The 17,522-nt window shown below is 38.9% G+C and overlaps 1 non-coding gene across 1 annotated transcript; it reads right to left on the bottom strand.

Annotated features, from left to right (window-relative positions):
- Positions 1-421: 421 nt before the first annotated feature.
- Positions 422-527, bottom strand: LOC111750733 (U6 spliceosomal RNA). The gene has a single exon (XR_002785820.1). It is a non-coding gene; the product is annotated as a U6 spliceosomal RNA (small nuclear RNA).
- Positions 528-17,522: the final 16,995 nt, after the last annotated feature.

Here is a 17,522-nt window from a genome sequence, read left to right on the forward strand (position 1 = left end):
AGAAAGGCCTGGCCCTCTACTTTCAAAAATTAGCCAATGAAAACCTTGTGTATCACAACAGAATATTGTCCAATATAGTTCTGGAAGGTGAGTTCCCTAGTTTGGAATGGACTCAAAACACACAGTGTCCACAACAATGGGCTCAAGCATATCAATGATTTTAAAGATGGCACAGGACCAGGCAACATTTCATTCTGTCATAGGTAAGGTCGCCAAGAGTTGGAACTGACTTCACAGCAGCTGGCCACAACAACAAAGACAGAAAAACATCAAATTCAGAGGCAGGATGGCAAGCGCTGATATGGAGACTCTGCTCTGTGAAACTTTCAGGCATCCAGGCTCCTTCCAGGCTGTGGCTCCAGGAAGCAGGATGGAGAAGGAACAAAAGAAGGTGCAAAGCCACATGTTCACTGTCTTTTTTTTTTCCATTAAATAGTTCACGACTTTACGTGTTATCCTTGTGCAGGGGCTATGCTAATCTTCTCTGTATCTTTCCAGTTTTAGTATATGTGCTCTTGGGAAGGCTCTTGGGAACTGCCACATGCAACCTTGGACTAGCTGGGTGGAGGTTTCTAACTACCTTTGGTTTCTTGCATGTTCTTCATTGTTCTCTACCTCTTAAAGACTTGCATTTCCTCACGCTGGTAAATGAGCCCTTGTATTTGCCCCACATCTAGTCCTACAGACATCTCCACTGACTAAATTTAAAGTGTCCTTCAAGGCCAAGTTCTGTGAAATGGTCCCCTGGCGATCTCTTCCCACCTACTGCCTGAATTGTGTGCACCTTGTAGGGTGGCAATCATATCCAAACCAACCACACCCATCACTGTTGAGTCCACTCCAACTCATAGCAACCCTATAGGACGGAGCAGAACTGCCCTATAGGGTTTCTAAGAAGTGGCTGCTGGATTTGAACTGCCGACCATTTGGTTAGGCAGCCAAGCTCTTAACCACTGTGCCACCAGGGCTATAAGAATCATATTATCAACCTAGAATTTTTTTTTTTTATTTTATTGTGTTTTTAGGTGAAGTTTACAGAGCAAATTAGTTTTTCATTCTTCACAAAGTTATCCGTAATTTGTTGTTATCCACACAGTTGAGTGCCTTTGCATAGTCAATAAAATACAGGCGGCCATCTTTCTGGGATTCTCTGCTTTCAGCCAGGATTCAAATGACATCAATAGTGATATCCCTCATTCTATATGCTCTTATGAATCCAGATTGAATTTATGGCAGTTTCCTGTCGATGTACTACTGCAAACACTTCCGAATTATCGTCTGTCAGTTTGTTGTAGTGTGGTGGCTTCCGTGTAGCTGTGATGCTGGAAGCTATGCCACTGATATTTCAAACACCAGCAAGGTCACCTGTGGTGGACAGGTTTCAGCAGAGCTTCAGAGAGACTAGGAAAAAGGACCTGGCAGTCTACTTCTGAAAAGAATTAGCCAGTGAAAACTTTATGAATAGCAGTGGGACATTGTCTGATATAGTGCCAGTAGATGAGCTCCTCAAATACTACTGGGGAACAGCTGTTTCCTTAGAGTCAACCTTAATGATGTAGACGGAGTCAAACTTTCGGGGCCTTCATTTGATGATGTGGCATGATTCAAAATGAGAAGGAATGGTTGCAAATATCCATTAATAATCAGAAAGTGGAATGTATGAAGTATGAATCTAGGAAAACTTAGAGTCATAAAAAATGAAATGAATGCATAAAGATTGACATCCTAGGCATTAGTGAGCTGAAATGGACTGATATTGGCCATCTTGAATAGGGTAATCGTATGGTCTACTATGCCAAGAATGACAAATTGAAGAGGAATGGAGTCACATTCATTGTCAAAAAGGACATTTCAAGATCTACCTGAAGTACAATGCTGTCAGTGATAGAATAATATCCATATGCCTGCAAGGAAGAACAGAAAATACAACTATTATTCAAATTTACACACCAACCACTAATGCCAAAGAAGAGGAAATTAAAGACTTTTTTTTTTTTACCAACTTCTGAAGTCTGAAATTATCAAGCATGCAATCAAGATGCATTGATAATTACTGGTGATTGGAATGAGAAAGTTGGAAACAAAGAAGAAGGATCGGTAGTAAGAAAATATGGCCTTGGTGATGGAAATGATACCAGAGATGCATGATAGAATTTTGTAAGACCGATGACCTCTTCATTGCAAATATCTTTTTTTTAACAGTGTAAGTGGTGACTATACATGTGGACCTTACCAGATAGAAAACACAGGAAACAAATCGACAACATTTGTGGAAAGAGATGATGGAAAAGCTCAATATCATCAGTCAGAACAAGGCCAGGGGCTGACTGCAGAACAGATCATCAATTGCTCATATGAAAGTTTAAGCCGAAGGTGAAGAAAATTAAAACAAATTCACGAGAGCCAAAGTATGACCTTGAGTATATACCACCTGAACTTGGAGACCATCTCAAGAATAGATTTGATGCACTGAACACTAATGACCAAAGACTAGACAAATTGTGGGAGGACATCATACATGGAGAAAGCAAAAGGTCATTAAAAAGACAGGAAAGAAAGAAAAGACCAAAATGGATGTCAGAAGAGCCTCTGAAAATTGCTCTTGAATGTAGAGTAGCTAAAGTGAACGGAAGAAATGATGAAGTGAAAGAGCTGAACAGAAAATTTCAAAGGACAGATGGCTTGAGAAGATAAATTATTATAATGAAACGTGTGAAAACCAGGAGTTAGAAAACCAAAAGGGTAGAATACCCTCAGCATTTCTTGAACTGAAAGAACTGAAGAAAAAAATTCAAGCCTTTAGTTGCAACTTTGAAGGATTCTGTGGAGCTCTGTTGGTGAAGTGCTTAAGAGATTGGCTGTTAACCAAAAGATCAGCAATTTGAACCAGCCACTCCTTGGAAACCCTATGGGGCAGTTCTGCTCAGTCCTATAGGGCCACTATGAGTTGGACTTTACTCTTCAGCAACGGGTTTATGGGCATAATATTCAATGACTCAGGAAGAATCAAGAGAAAGTGGAAAGAATACATAGAGACACTGTACCAAAAAGAAATGGCCGATGTCCAACCATTTCAGGAGGTAGCATATGAACAAGAGCTGATGATACAGAAGGAAGAAGTCCAAGCTGCACTGAAAGCATTGGCAGAAAACAAGTTTTCAGGAACTGATGAAATACCAATTGAGATGTTTCAACAAACATATGCCATGCTGGAGATGCTCACTCATCTATGCCAAGAAATTTGGAAGACAGCTACCTGGCAAATCTACTGGAAGGGATCCATGTTTGTGCTCATTCTAAAGAAAGGTGATGCATCCTAGTTCATTGCATAGTGCCTAGGGTCATCCAAGGTACAACAATTGATCTCTATTCAACTGGAGCAACAAAAGAAGAAGGAGGATCTGGAATACGGGGAGGAAATCAAATGTGTTGCCTCCATGAACAACTGCCCCCTTTGCTATGAGACCAGAAGAACTGGATGGTGCCTGGTTACCATTACTGAACATTTTTATTAAAGATTTTATAGAAGAATCGTGATCAAAAGTGGGAAGATGCAAAACAAAACTTCAAATTCTCATGGAATCTAAGATTTTTGGAGTCATGGGAACTGGATTAACCTCAGACTACTGCCCTAAAGTAATCTTTAAACTTTACTCCTTAAACCAAAATACCCCTGAAGTCTTCTTAAAACCGAACAATATTTTAGCTTAGCTTGTAAACAATGTCTACCTTAAGCATTGTTCTCTTTTAAGATCTATCTATAGGGGACCAAATTGACAATAGCAGCTTGAAAAATTAGAAAGGCAACTTAAGGGGCAATGAGTTTATGTAAATGGGGAAAGAACAACTCAGAAAGAGGGTGAGGATGTTTGCAAAACTCAAAGAATGTAATCAATGTCACTGAACTGAACAGGTAGAAATTGTTGAATTGGTGTATGTTCTGCTGTGTTTATTTTCAACAACAACAACAAAGACAAATTATAGAAAAATAATGTATATAACAGAAAGTAAATAAATTAAAATGACAAACTGGAAAAAAATTTCTACATATATGACAAAGTGTTAGTGAAGTTAATGTATAAAGAAACATTATTTTCTTACTCACATATCTTCATATTTTGTTATTACAAGAGCATCCCTGTCCTTGTTGCTGGGGTGTGTCATTGGTCAAAGAGCACTGACATCCCACAAGATGTCTTTAGGCTGGGGATCATCTTTACTTTACAAATGAGGAAATGCAGATGGAAAGAGGTTCACAAAGTCCCCAAGTTCACACTGTGAATCAATGGCAAGATAGGGTCCAATCTAAAGTCTGTAGTCTCTCCCTCACAGCATACTTCCTCCCAAAGTACTTCTGTATTTTGGCTTTCAGCATGAGAAGCTTACTTCAAGCTTTTTAAGTCAAACAAGCAGCTTTATAGGGTTCTTTAAACATTTAGCTAAAAACAAAGTGTTAAAAAAAATGTATAGAGTCTGCCCTGTGAGAGGGAAGCTGAGCATTTACAAAGTTCCCTTAGCCCACATGTGTGTTGCGTATGCATGTGTTAGTGTGTCTTGTAGGTGACATATAGAAACATATAATTTATTGTTTATTTATATATATACTCGACAACCGATTGCCATCGAGCGGATTCTGACTCATAGCGATTCTATAGGACAGTAGAACTGCCCTGTAGAATTTCCAAGGCTGTAATCTTTACAGAAGCTGACTGGCACATCTTTCTCCTACTGAGTGGCTGGTGGGTTCTACCCACAGACCTTTCAGTTAGCAGCCTAGCACTTAACCACTGTGCCACGAGGGTTCCTCAGATATTTATCTGTATTTGTCTGTGTCTATGTCTACATCTATCTACCTACCTATCTACCTGCCTGCCTGCCTGCCTGCCTATATATCTATCTAATCTCTAGCTATCTATCTAATCTATCTATCTCTCCCACCTAGGGGAATAAAAAAGAATTTAAAGTGATACTAACCTTTTGAAACTTGGGACCAACAGCCATGCATTTGTTGAACATTCCATGGTCCCTGTTATTTGCATGATGACTTGTCTAGTACGGTTAGACTAAACTCACACACCACAGGCATTGCTGACATGCTAATAAGCTAGACATCAATACAATGAACCCCAGCCTGAAAATTCCTCAAACGTAAAGCTTTGAGTTTTGCATTATTAAGCCATTTCCTATTGTATTAACCTTTTAAAATTTAGAATCTTATACATTTCATTAAATTTAAAGTAAGAAACACCTACTTCAAGAAAAACTTCCACTTTGGCATAGATTTTTTGAAGAAAATGTCAGGGGTATCTTGCCCAGAGAGATTTAAAAACAGCATGAAAGTAAAACTAAAAATATGCTTTCAGAAGAAAATTGCTCCCTGTGACAGAGACATGTTATAATTATTCCTACTGTATCAGGAAATGAGATTCCTCTTCATTCTCCCAGAAGCCCCCAAGGAATACGATCATCTATGCAGTAGAGAATGAAACTAAAAAAAAAAAAACAACAAAAAACAAACCTGTTGCCGTTGAGTCAATTCCAATTTATAGTGACCTTATAGGACAGAGTAGAACTGCCCTGTAGTATTTCCAAGGAGCGGCTAGTGAATTTGAACTGCCAACCTTTTGGATGGCAGCCGAGCTGTTAACCACTTTGCCACTAGGGAATGAAACTAGAAAAGATAAAAAAAGATAAAGTCATTCTTTGACTTCTGATAGAATTATTTTTTGGTGTACCTGCCATCACTAGTTTGGCAAATTATTTCCCCTCTGAGATTTTAACTTTTCCCAGTTGCTGCCATTCTTGAGAAAGCAAAAAGATTATGAGTTGACATAAACCTGGAAAAAATCCCAGTATTTCCAAAGAAAAAAATCACAAGACACTAAATAAAATGTTTAGTGGGCTGTTTCTATGTAGAATCTCTTAAAATACCACCTATTAGCTATGGAATACAGTCTACTAGGGAGGCAGTAGAAAACTGACCACAAGGGGAACCCAGTGAACCCAGTGCCGTTGAGTCGACTCCGACTCATAGAGACCCTATAGGACAGAGTAGAACTGCCCCACAGAGTTTCCAAGGAGCACCTGGCGGATTCAAACTGCCGACCCTTTGGTTAGCAGCAGTAGCACTTAACCACTACGCCACCATGGTGAATGAGAAAATTCATTATGTGATGGGAATATGTATGTTAGACAAGCTTCGTTCAAACATGGGTTATAGAGCTGTTGGCAATGAGCTCAATGTTAATGTATCAACAATATACATATTAAAGAAGGTGTCTTTAAACAGAAACACAAAAAAATATTACGACCAGAGGCTCACAGAAACCTAACCCTGTTTTTCCCCTAGGAGCAATGGTTCAGTATTCCCTAACTCAGTGTTTTCTGTGAAGTTCTAGAGCATAACTACGTGAATAATAAGAATGAATTGTATGTTCTTTAGTGGAATACCGTTCAAATCTTTTGCCCATTTTTCATAGAGTTGTATGCATTCTTTACGTATACGGCATACAAGTTCTTTTTCAGAAAAATGTAACTTTTCCCCCGGACTGTGTCTTGCATTTTCAATTTCTTAACATGGTTTTTCAAAGAGCAGACATTTAAAATTTGGATGAAGTCAAATTTACCGTTTTTTTTTTTTTTTTTTTTATGGTAGTGATTTTTATATCCTATCTAAGAAATCTTTGCCTTCACTCCAAGGTTAAAAAGATTTTTTGCTATGTTCTCTTTTAGAAGTGTTTTAGTTTTAACTTTTATATTTGGATTAATAATTCATTTAGAGTTAATTTTCATGTATAGTATGACATGGTATGAGGTAAGGGCCAAGTCTCAGTTTTGTCCATGTTGTTATTCTTAGGTGCCATAGAGTTGGTTCTGACTTATAGTAACCCTATGTACAACAGAAGGAGACACTGCCTGGTCCTAAGTCATCCTCATGATCATTTCTGTTTTTGAGCCCATTGTTGCAGCCAGTGTGTCAATTCATCTACTTGAAGATTTTCCTCTTTTTAGACGACTCTCTGCTTTACCAAGGATGTTGTCCTTCTCCAGGGACTGTGGTCCCTCTTGATAACATGTCCAAAGTACTGAGATCAAGTCTCACCATCCTTGCTTCTAAGGAGCATTCTGGCTGAACTTCTTCCAAGACAGATTTGTTCATTCTTCTGGCAGTTCATTGTACATTCAACATTCTTCTCCAACACCATAATTCAAATTCGTCCATTCTTCTTTGGGCTTCCTCATGCATTGTCCAGCTTTCACATGCATATGAGGCAATTGAAAATATGGGTTGGTTCAGGCACACTAGTCCTCAAAGTGACATCTTTGCTTTTTATCACTTTAAAGAGGTCTTTTGCAGCGGATTCACCCAATGCAATATGTCATTTGATTTCTTGACTGCTGCTTCCATGGGTGTTGATTATAGATCCAAGTAAAATGAAATCCTTGAAAACTTCAATCTTTTCTCCATTTATGGTGATGTTGCTTTTTGGCCCAGTTGTGGGAATTTTTGTTTTCTTTATGTTAAGGTGTAATCCTTACTGAAGGCTGTAGTCTTTAACCTTCATCAGTAAAATTAAAAAGACTGACAATACCAAATGTTAGTGAGAATGTGGAGCAAATGAGACTTACACACATTGCTGATTCCAATGCTACACTTTTACCCAAGAGAAATAGAAACATACTCCTAAAATGACTTAATTGTGTTGGTGGCCATATCTGCAATTAGTATTGGAGGAAGTAAGCAACTCTCTTTCTCGGTCAAGTAAATGAAAGCCACTTTCCTAAATTCTGATAAAAGCAAGACAGAGCTAGTAAGAAATGCTTCCACTTTCTTCTTCTAAATACTTGGCTTTCTGCAACAGTACTGATTTATCCCCTGACATTTTCAGTGAGGTGCCTGAAGAACCCCCACTGAAGGATTCACCAATGGGGAGCTATAAGGTTTGTGTACAGTCTTCCCGGGTGCTTTTGCAGACGCTTAGTCTAAATCATGTTGTAATACTCTGGCATGATGGTAATGCTCTCAGAAACCTTCAGGTCTTTTTTCTTGCTTTCCTTGACTTCTCATCACCTCCAAGTCTTATTATATCACTGCTTTTGTGTTTAATTCAACTCCTGTGTCCAAAGTGACACAGGGAGTGACAGTTCATCACCAAATCCAAGCCTATTGAAAATTCCCGTTGACTGGCTTCAATGGCACCTTTTTGCAGCTCAGAAATGTTTTGATTTATCGCATTATAATACCGTGAGCACAATCCATGCAGTGGTGATTGTACCAGCCACCCCTCCCCTCCCCACACTTCCTCTTTTTAAGTAATATTTTACTGTGTTTTAGGTTCCCATTTGACAATTTCCACACAAACTGACCAATGACATTAGTTACACTTTTCACTTTGTGTCTACATTCTCTTTAATTGTGTTCTGGTTGTTCCATTTCCAGTACTCTAGCTTCCCTAACCCCATATCTTCTCATTTTCGCTTTGGATTAAATATTGACATTTTAGACTCATGCAGAGGTTTTTTTAGGGGAGTACTGATCTAATGGGTAATACCTTTGTTTTGTATGTCACTTTGCTTTTCTGCTAAAAGGTGATCTCAGGGGGTAGTTTGGGCAAGGTTTAAAGAGCATCTCAAAGAGATAGTCTAAGAGAGTCCTCTGGTCTCAGCTGGTCCAGTTAGTCTAGGCTTTTTTTTAAGTATTTGAGTTTTGTTCTGCATTTTTCTCCCATTCTAACAAGGATCATCTATTGTTGCCCTGTTCAGATTGATCAGTGGTGGTAGCTAGGCACCATCTAGTTCTTCTGATCTCAGGGTAGTTGAGGTTGTGGCTGGTGTAGGCTATCAGCCTTGTAGACTTGTTTCTCCTCTGAGATTTTGGTTACCGTCTTATTCTTTTGCTCCTGACAAGTAGAAGCCAATAGTTATACCTTAGATGGCGTTTGTAAGCTTTTAAGACCCTAGGCACTACTCACTTCACTAGGATGCAGAACATGAACTTTGTGAACTATATTATGCCAATTGACTGGGTTGTCCCATGAGACTATGGTCCTAAGCTTTCAACCCCAGAAAACCAATCTCGGAAGGTGTTTGATTATGTTCTAGGAGTATCTGTAGTTGTGTCCTCAAGAAATATATGTGCCTGTCCACTTATATCCTTATTGACATGTGCATATAAATACTTCTGTTTGTTCTCACATATGTATATGCCTGTACCTACTTGTATACATATATGCCTATACCCATCCATATGTGATCCTAGACTCTCTTTTTGGCTTTGTTGGAATTGTTGCCTCTTATATATCTCAAATTCTTTAGTACAGGTGTCCTTTTCTCATGAGTGCTTCTCAGCAACATCATTTACTTTGGTCATGCTGTGCTCAGTACACCCACATTCAGTGCCACTTTTCCCATCACCAAAAATAGCAAGAATCTACAGTCTAGTGTGTGCTCTTCCCTCCCTCCCTTTCTTGCCCTGGTAACCACCAATAAGCATTGGTCTCTATATATGTCTATTCTTGTCTTATAAAAGAAGGAGCATGCTGTATTTGTCCTTATGTGCTTGGCTTATTTTATATTATGCCTTCCGGGTCCATTCATGCTATAAAATGGTTTACAGACTCATCATCTTTCTTTATGGTTACATAGTATTCCACTGTGTGTATGTACCACATTTTGCTCATCCATTCTTCGTTGATGTGCACTTCAGTTGCTTCCATTTTTTGCTATTAGGAATAATGCTGCAATGAACATAGGTGTGCACTATCTGTTTGTGTCACTACTTTTAGGTCTCTAGGATATATACCTAGGAGTGGGATTACTGGGTCGTAGGGCAGTTTTTTTTAGAGGAAATGCCATACCGTTTTCCATACAGGCTACACGATTTTACAGTCCCATCAGCAATGGATAAAGTTTCCAATATTTCCACATCCTCACCAACATTTGTTGTGGGGTATCTTTTTTTTTTTTTTTAAATTGGTGCCATTTTAGCTGGGGTGCGATAGTGTCTCACTGTAGTTGTGATTTTCCACTCTCTAAAGACTAATGATCATGAGCATCTTTTCATGTGTTTCGGCTGCTTAGGTGTCCTCTTTGGTGAAGATTCTGTTCATGTCCTTTGCTAGTTTTTTAATTGGGTTGATTATCTTTTTGTTTTTGAGTTGTTGAAGTTTTCTATAAATTTCAGAGATTAGACCATTATTGAATATGTCGTTCCTGAAGACTTTTTCCCAGTCCGTAGGCTCTTTCTACTCTTTTGATAAAGTCTTTTGATGAGCATGTTTTTTAATTTTTATGAGGTCTCATTTATCAATTTTGTCTTCTTCTATTTGTGCATTTTAAAAAAATGGTTGTTATTCTATTTTTACAAAAGATTAGGTCTCATAGTTTTCTCCCTGTATTTCCTTCCAGAAATTTTATAGTTTTAGATTTAACGTTTAGCTCTTTGATCCATTTTGAGTTAGTTTTTGTGTGTGGTGTGAAGGGTCATGTTTCATTTTCTGCATGCAGATATCGAGTTTTGCCAGCACCATTTATTAAAGAGACTGTCTCTGTCCCACTGAGTGGACTTCAACTCCTTGTCGAAAATCAGTTGTTCATAGATGGCTAGATTTATTACTGAGTTCTCAAGTCTATTCCACTGGTCTATGTATCTATTGTTGAATGAATATACTGTCTTGATTACAGTGGCTGTATAGTATGTTTTGATATCAGAGAGTGTGAGGTCTCCTGCTTTCTTCTTATTCTTCAATAATGTTTTGAATTCAGTGTTTCTTTCCTTTCCATAGGAAGTTTGTCATGAATTTTTCCATTTCAGTAAAGAATGTTGTTGGGATTTGTATCAGAATTGCATTGTATCTGTAGATCTCTTTAGGTAGAATTGACGTTTTCACTACGCTAAGTCTTCCAATCCATGAACACGGAATGTCCTTCCATTTACGTAAATCTCCTTTAGTCTGCGATATGCAGAAGACACAATCTTGCTAATTGAAAGCAAAGAGGACTTGAAGCACTTGCTGATGAAGATCAATGACTATAGCCTTCAGTATGGATTGCACCTCAACATAAAGAAAACAAAAATCCTCACAACTGAACTAGTAAGCAACATCTTGACAAATGGAAAAAAGATCGAAGTTGTCAAGGATTTCATTTTACTTGGATCCACAATCAACATTTATTATATAAAACAATCAACACCCACGGAAGCAGCAGTCAAGAAATCAAACAACATATTGCATTGGGCAAATCTGCTACAAAAGACCTCTTTAAAGTATTGAAAAGCAAAATTGTCACTTTGGAGACTAAGCTACACCTGACCCAAGCCATGGTATTTTCAATCACTTCATATGCATGTGAAAGCTGGACAATGAATAAGGAAGACAGAAGAATTGGTGTCTTTGAATTATGTTGTTGGTGAAGAACATTGAATATACCATTGACTACCAGAAGAACGAACAGATCTGTCTTGGAAGAAGGACAGCCAGAACGCTCCTTAAAAGCAAGGATGGTGAGACTTCGTTTTAGTACTTCGGACATATTATTAAGAGAGATCAAGTCCCTGGAGAAGGACATCATGCTTGGTAAAGTAGAAGGTCAGCAAAAAGAGGAAGACCCTCAACAAGATGGATTGATGCAGTGGCTGCAACAATGGGCTCAGGTATAGCAATGTTAGTGAGGATGGCGCATGACTGGGCGATGTTTTGTTCTGCTGTACACAGAATTGCTATGAGTCACAACTGACTCAATGGCACCTAATAACAACAACAACAGCATTTAGTCTCTTGGGGTAGTGTTTAAAATTTTAGTTATATGAGTCTTTAATGTCCCTGGTTAGGTTAAGTCGTAGGTATTTTGTCGTTTTGGGGGTTGTTGTAACTAGCACTATTTTCTTAATTTTTTTTTGGAATATTCCTTGTTAGTGTAAAGGAACCCAATAGATTTTTGTATTGATTTCCTACCCTGCAACATTGCTGAATTCTTCTATCCATTCCAGCAGTTTTGTTGTGAAAACTTTAGGGTCTTCTCTGCAAATAAAGATAGTTAAACTTCTTCCTGTTTGATTTGGATACCTTTTATTTCTCTTTCTTGCCTTATTGCTCTGGTTAGGACTTCCAGTACAATGTTGACTAAGAGATGATGATAATGGGCATACTTGTCTCATTCTTGTTCTCAAGGGGAAGGTTCTCAGCCTTTCCCCATTGAATGCAATATTGGCTGTTGGTTTTGCATGTATGCCCTTGATTATGTTAAGGAATTTCCCTTCTATTTGTATTTTGCTGAGACTTTTTATCAGAAGAGGGTGTTGAATTTTATCAAATGCTTTTTCTTCATCAATTGAGATCATCACATGGTTCATTTTCTTTGTTTGACTTATGTAATGGATTACATTGATTGATTTTGTAATGTTGAACTGCCCTTATGGTCCTGGTATGAATCCCACTTGATTATAGTGTTTTTTTTTTTTTTTTTTGATATATTGCTGAAGTATGCCCATAACTCCTCTTTATGCCAGTGGCTTTGCTTCAAATGCTACTGAGAAGATGAGTCCATTGAATGTGACTCCCTCAATTACAATGCTCTTCACTTCTTCTTTTTTTTTTTTTGTACTTTGCAGTTCGAACTCTGCTAGCACCCAAACTCTGGGTAGATACTCCTCTTCTTTGTGTTAACTTCTGGTGCCTTTACCCTCCCCCTCCTCTTTTTTTTTTTTTTTGTAAACATATATGTAACAAATGGAACCCTGGTAGTACAGTGGTTAAGCGCTCAGCTGTAAACCGAAAAGTCAGCTGCTCCGCCGGAGAAAGGTGTGGCAGTTTGCTTCCATAAAGATCACAGCCTTGGGAACTGTATGAGGCAGCTCTACTTGGTCCTATAGGGTTGCTATAAGTCAGCATGCGTAGCAAAAGCATCACATCTATATGATCATTTGCCAAACAACATTCTTCACGTTCACAGTTCAGCGACAAGAGTTATTTTTATCATGTTGTTCAGCCATTACCATTACCCATTTCCAATTTTTCCCATCACTCTTAATAGAAGCTGAGTGTCTCCTAAGCAATGAGTCTCCCTTTTTCCCTCCCTACCACCTGCCCCTGGTAATCACTAATAAATTTTCATCTCTAAACACTTGCCTATCCTAGATATTTCATATGAGTGTGATCATACAAAATTTGTCCTTTTGTGACTGACTTATTCCACTCAGCGTGACATTTTCATGGCTAATCCATGTCACATCATGCATCAGGACTTCATTTTTATTTATGGCTGAGTAATATTCTGTTGTATGTATGTACCACATTTTGTTTATCCGTGCATTGCTAATGTACATTTAGGCTGTTTCTACCTTTTGGCTCTTGCTTTACCCCTTTTTAAAAATCTTAGTTCTTACAAAGCTATTCCAGACTTTCTATACACCCACTGCCCGATTTACTGTCAGCCAGCATCCTCACCTCATTACTCACTGTTGCTGAGGCCACCTCATGGGATGGATGTTCTGTACTTCATTTACCACCAGCTCAAAAACTCACCCATCCGCTCTTACTTCCTTGATTACCATTCCCAAAGAAGAACTATGGTATCTTTTTCCCCAATAAGATTAGTCCATGATCTTGACTCTGTTCTTTTCTGTATGCTCAGACATTTGCTCCATCAATTACCCTTCACTTGCTTTCATTTGCCATCCATCCTTTGCTCACGACTGGCTCTTCTCAGTCTACAAACCTAATCAGGTCCCCCCAGTGTTAAAAAAAGTACCCTCCCTCAAACTCTATGATCTCCTGGTGATCAACCATGACCTTCAAACATTTGTCCAAACAGCCTTCCCTTCACCTCCAAACTTCTTTTTGTAAGTCACTAACTTGAATAATTTGATAAATTCCACAAAAATTATACATATCCATTGAGAGAAAAAAAAATTGAGAAATGCAGGAAACTTTGAGAAGAAAATTGAAATGACCCACAAAACCACCAGTAGAAATAACATCAAATCACACAGTGTTATACTCAGTTTTGTATCCTGCCTTTTTCTTTGCAGGGTTGCATTGCCTGACTATGTTGAAGGCTTTTGATTGTTGGTAAAAGAAAAAGCTATTTAGCCTTGGAACACGCCTACGTGGTCGCCCGCTGTGTGACCCAGAGCTTACTAAGATATTATGAAATCCATCCTGGAACTGATTGAGGACCATGTTCTCAGTGTTGATATTGTAAAACCAAATAATAGTCTATCCTAAGAGAAATTGACAACCCATTTTTGAGTCAACTAGGGGCTAACATAGCATTTACTGTTCCTGGACAAAATTTCCACATTCTCGCACCATAAACCCTTTCTCAAACTTTTTGTTCTAAGTGGCTTGAGCACATTTTATAAAGAAATGCAGCTTTCCTAGCAAGCAATACATTCAGTTTTAATTTTGGATTCCTTAGACAGACATTGTTTCTGCCCTGTGACACTGTCAAACTGCTTTTGTTTTCCATTTGAAAGTTAGTGTGAAAACTTCAGTTTTAAAAACATAAATGTTTATTGAAATATGCAGGTGGCTAACCAAATGCAGTCAGAGGGATGAAGTGAATCTGAAGATGGGAACTGGCTGCCCATGCAGACCACATTCCCTGTGTCAGGGGTGGCTCTCCTGCCGAGCCCTGGGTGTTTAGCAACTTTAAAGGAGCTTCCTGGTAGGATTTGACTTTTTCATCTCGGTACCCAGGCATAGATTGCTACCAGCTGATGCTACCAACTGAATGACTTTTTCCATTACTTAGCTTTAAAATCTTTACTTTGTCTCTTTCCCTGAATAATTTTACTCCAAGGCCTGCTTAAACACATGAGCCAATATAGACCTTAGATTTATACAACATACACAACACTTCGAGATAATAAATGTCATTTCTGTCTTTGCAGCTTTGTTGCTTAGCCTCCGATTTTAGGTCTTTATTAGCAACTGCTTTATGCAACCCTGATCTTGACTTCCAAGAGATTGCACAGATACTTGATGAGACCAGTTTGCCTGCCCACCAACAATGTATGAGTGGGAGTTCCATTGCATCCAATGTTACTCATTAGGTGACCCAGAGAGGCAGTAAATCATAGTGGTTAAGAGCACAGATGTGGAGCCAGACTAGTGGGTTTGGCACATGGCTCCATCACTTAAGAGCCATATGACCTTGGTTAGGTTACATAACTTTCTGTGCCTCAGTTTCTTCATCTGTAAAATGGGGATAATAATTGTACTATGTTGAGTTGTTGCAAGGATTAAATGGCTGGCATATGTAAAGCACTTAGAACTGTGTTATACAATGGTGCTTAGTAAGTCTCTGCCCGTTGACAGCTGAAAATGGTTTCTATTGTGGATTTCTTTGATAATTAATAATGTTGAACTTTCCTCACACGTTTTGTGATCATTCGTTTTCTTCCTCTGTGAAGTATCTGTTCAAGTCATTGGCCAATTTGTAATGGCCTGTGAATATTTTTTCATTGGTTTTACAGCTGTTTATGAACTAAGGCTATTAACTATTTCTCTTATTTTTGTCTGATTATTTGAAAACATCTTGTTAGTTTGTTGTTTGCCTTTCAATTTTGCTTATAGCATTTACATCTTTTTTTTTTCCTTCTATACCTAGAAAACTGAAAAACCCATTTTTGTATCAGTTAAAGTTTCCATTTTCTGTATTCCCCCCCCCCACCCCCATCCAATCTGGGCTCTATTTCGGCCACTAATATAAAGTGCTTGATGTTGTTTGGAAGAAAGTGCGTGTCTCAAGAGCTTCGTTATTCTGGGGGCTGTTTAATAAGTAACGCTAATGGTTCTGAGGAGATAAGAAGGGACTACATTTGTAAATCAAGGAGTTTGCCACCCAGGTCCCTTAAAGAGTGAGGGTCTTTACTAGAGAAGTATACCACAGTTGGCTGAGGAAAGGCGCACGTTTGAAAAATCACACAGAGTGAATGTTAAAAAAAGAAGCCCGCTTCTTGCTATTGAATCCCTCGGGAAATCAACCTCCGGGAACTGCCGCTGCTGGTGCCATGGCTTCTCTTGCATTTAAGTTGAGTGGCACTCCTGTGTGGCGCCTAATCTCCTCTTCTGACAGAAGCTCCCTCATTACCCACCTGGTACTCCGCTGAGGACCAGAGACCGGAGGCGGAAGCGTTGCACAGCGTCACCTCCAGGGTCTGACTGCAGGTTTTCTCGAGGAAGTAATGAAAATCCAGGACGTTCTCAGGGGGCAGGCTGCAGACTGGCAGCCCCCTGCCTTGAATGCTCCATGGGCTGGCAGTGCAGTAAAAGACATTATCCAAGAAGTCTGGAGGATTTCATCTCTACTCAGCATCATTTGACTTTTGCAAGATAGGCTGGAGTTAGCTAAGATGTTTTTATCTGAAAATCATTCCGTCTTATAACTCTGCTCCCCGGAGACTCTACAAATTGCAAAAACTGACGAATTATGTGTTTGTGGTGGTCTACTTTCCTTTAATCTGCTAAAGGTTATTTTTGGCGCCACATGAGTTTGTATCTTTGCAGCTGGTAATATTTAATTTCCTCTTTAAACACTTCAATCCTCTGGCAAACCTTCCCAGGTACTTAAATTCTTGTAACCCTAAAATAAAACTTATTAACAAGGGATATTCTAAATTCTCTTCTAAGAGCCAGCGTCTTTGCAGCTGTGTTCTTCAAGGCTGTGTCGCCCTGGTGTTTGGGGTAGTCTTCCGGCCTTTGAAATGGAATCCTTTTCTTCAGTTTCTTTATCATGACAGGTGTTCATTTTGCCCAGGACTTCTTAGTCTGCGTAAGTGACTGTCAGGCAGAAACTCGGCTCTCTTCAGACAGAAATGTTAGAGCAGAATAGGAATGAGGAGAGCCATCTTGCCAGAGCCTTTCGAATAAAAAAATTCTTTTGTATTAATGCGGTTTGCTCGATGACCTTGAGGGTGACTTGAATGTAGAATAGATGATTCAGAGCTTACCCGGTTTCAAAATTAATAATCAGTTTGTTATAGAAACACTTTAAAAAATCTAGTTCTTATTAGTCTTTAGGTTACAGATCTTATTTTTCTGTTTATAATCCAAAATATCATATCGGTTGCTGTCCAGCTGATTCCCACTCGTGGTGACCCCATGTGTTGCAGAATAGAACTGCTCCATAGGGTTTTCAAGGCTGTGAACTTTTCAGAAGCAGATCACCAGGCCTTTCTTCTGAGGTGCCTCTGCATAAGTGGGTGGGTTTAAACCACCAACCTTCCTAGTTAGTAGTCAAGAGCTTAACCATTTGCATCACCTAAGGACTCCATTCTATCTACTTAAAAAAAACCTCTTACAGTTGAGTCAATTCTGACTCATAGCAACCTTATAGGACAGGGTAGAGCTGCCCCATAGAGTTTCCAAGTAATGCCTGGTGGATTTGAACTGCCGACCTTTTGGTTAGCAGCTGTAGCTCTTAACCACTACGCCATAAGTCTAGTACAATTTTACAATCACTCTTGGGAGGGAGTGATTTTTTGCTTCATTTACAAAATTAATTAAACTCCTTTAAAC

This window comes from Loxodonta africana, chromosome 20 (genome assembly GCF_030014295.1).
Source record: "Loxodonta africana isolate mLoxAfr1 chromosome 20, mLoxAfr1.hap2, whole genome shotgun sequence".
Taxonomy (NCBI): Eukaryota; Metazoa; Chordata; class Mammalia; order Proboscidea; family Elephantidae; genus Loxodonta; species Loxodonta africana.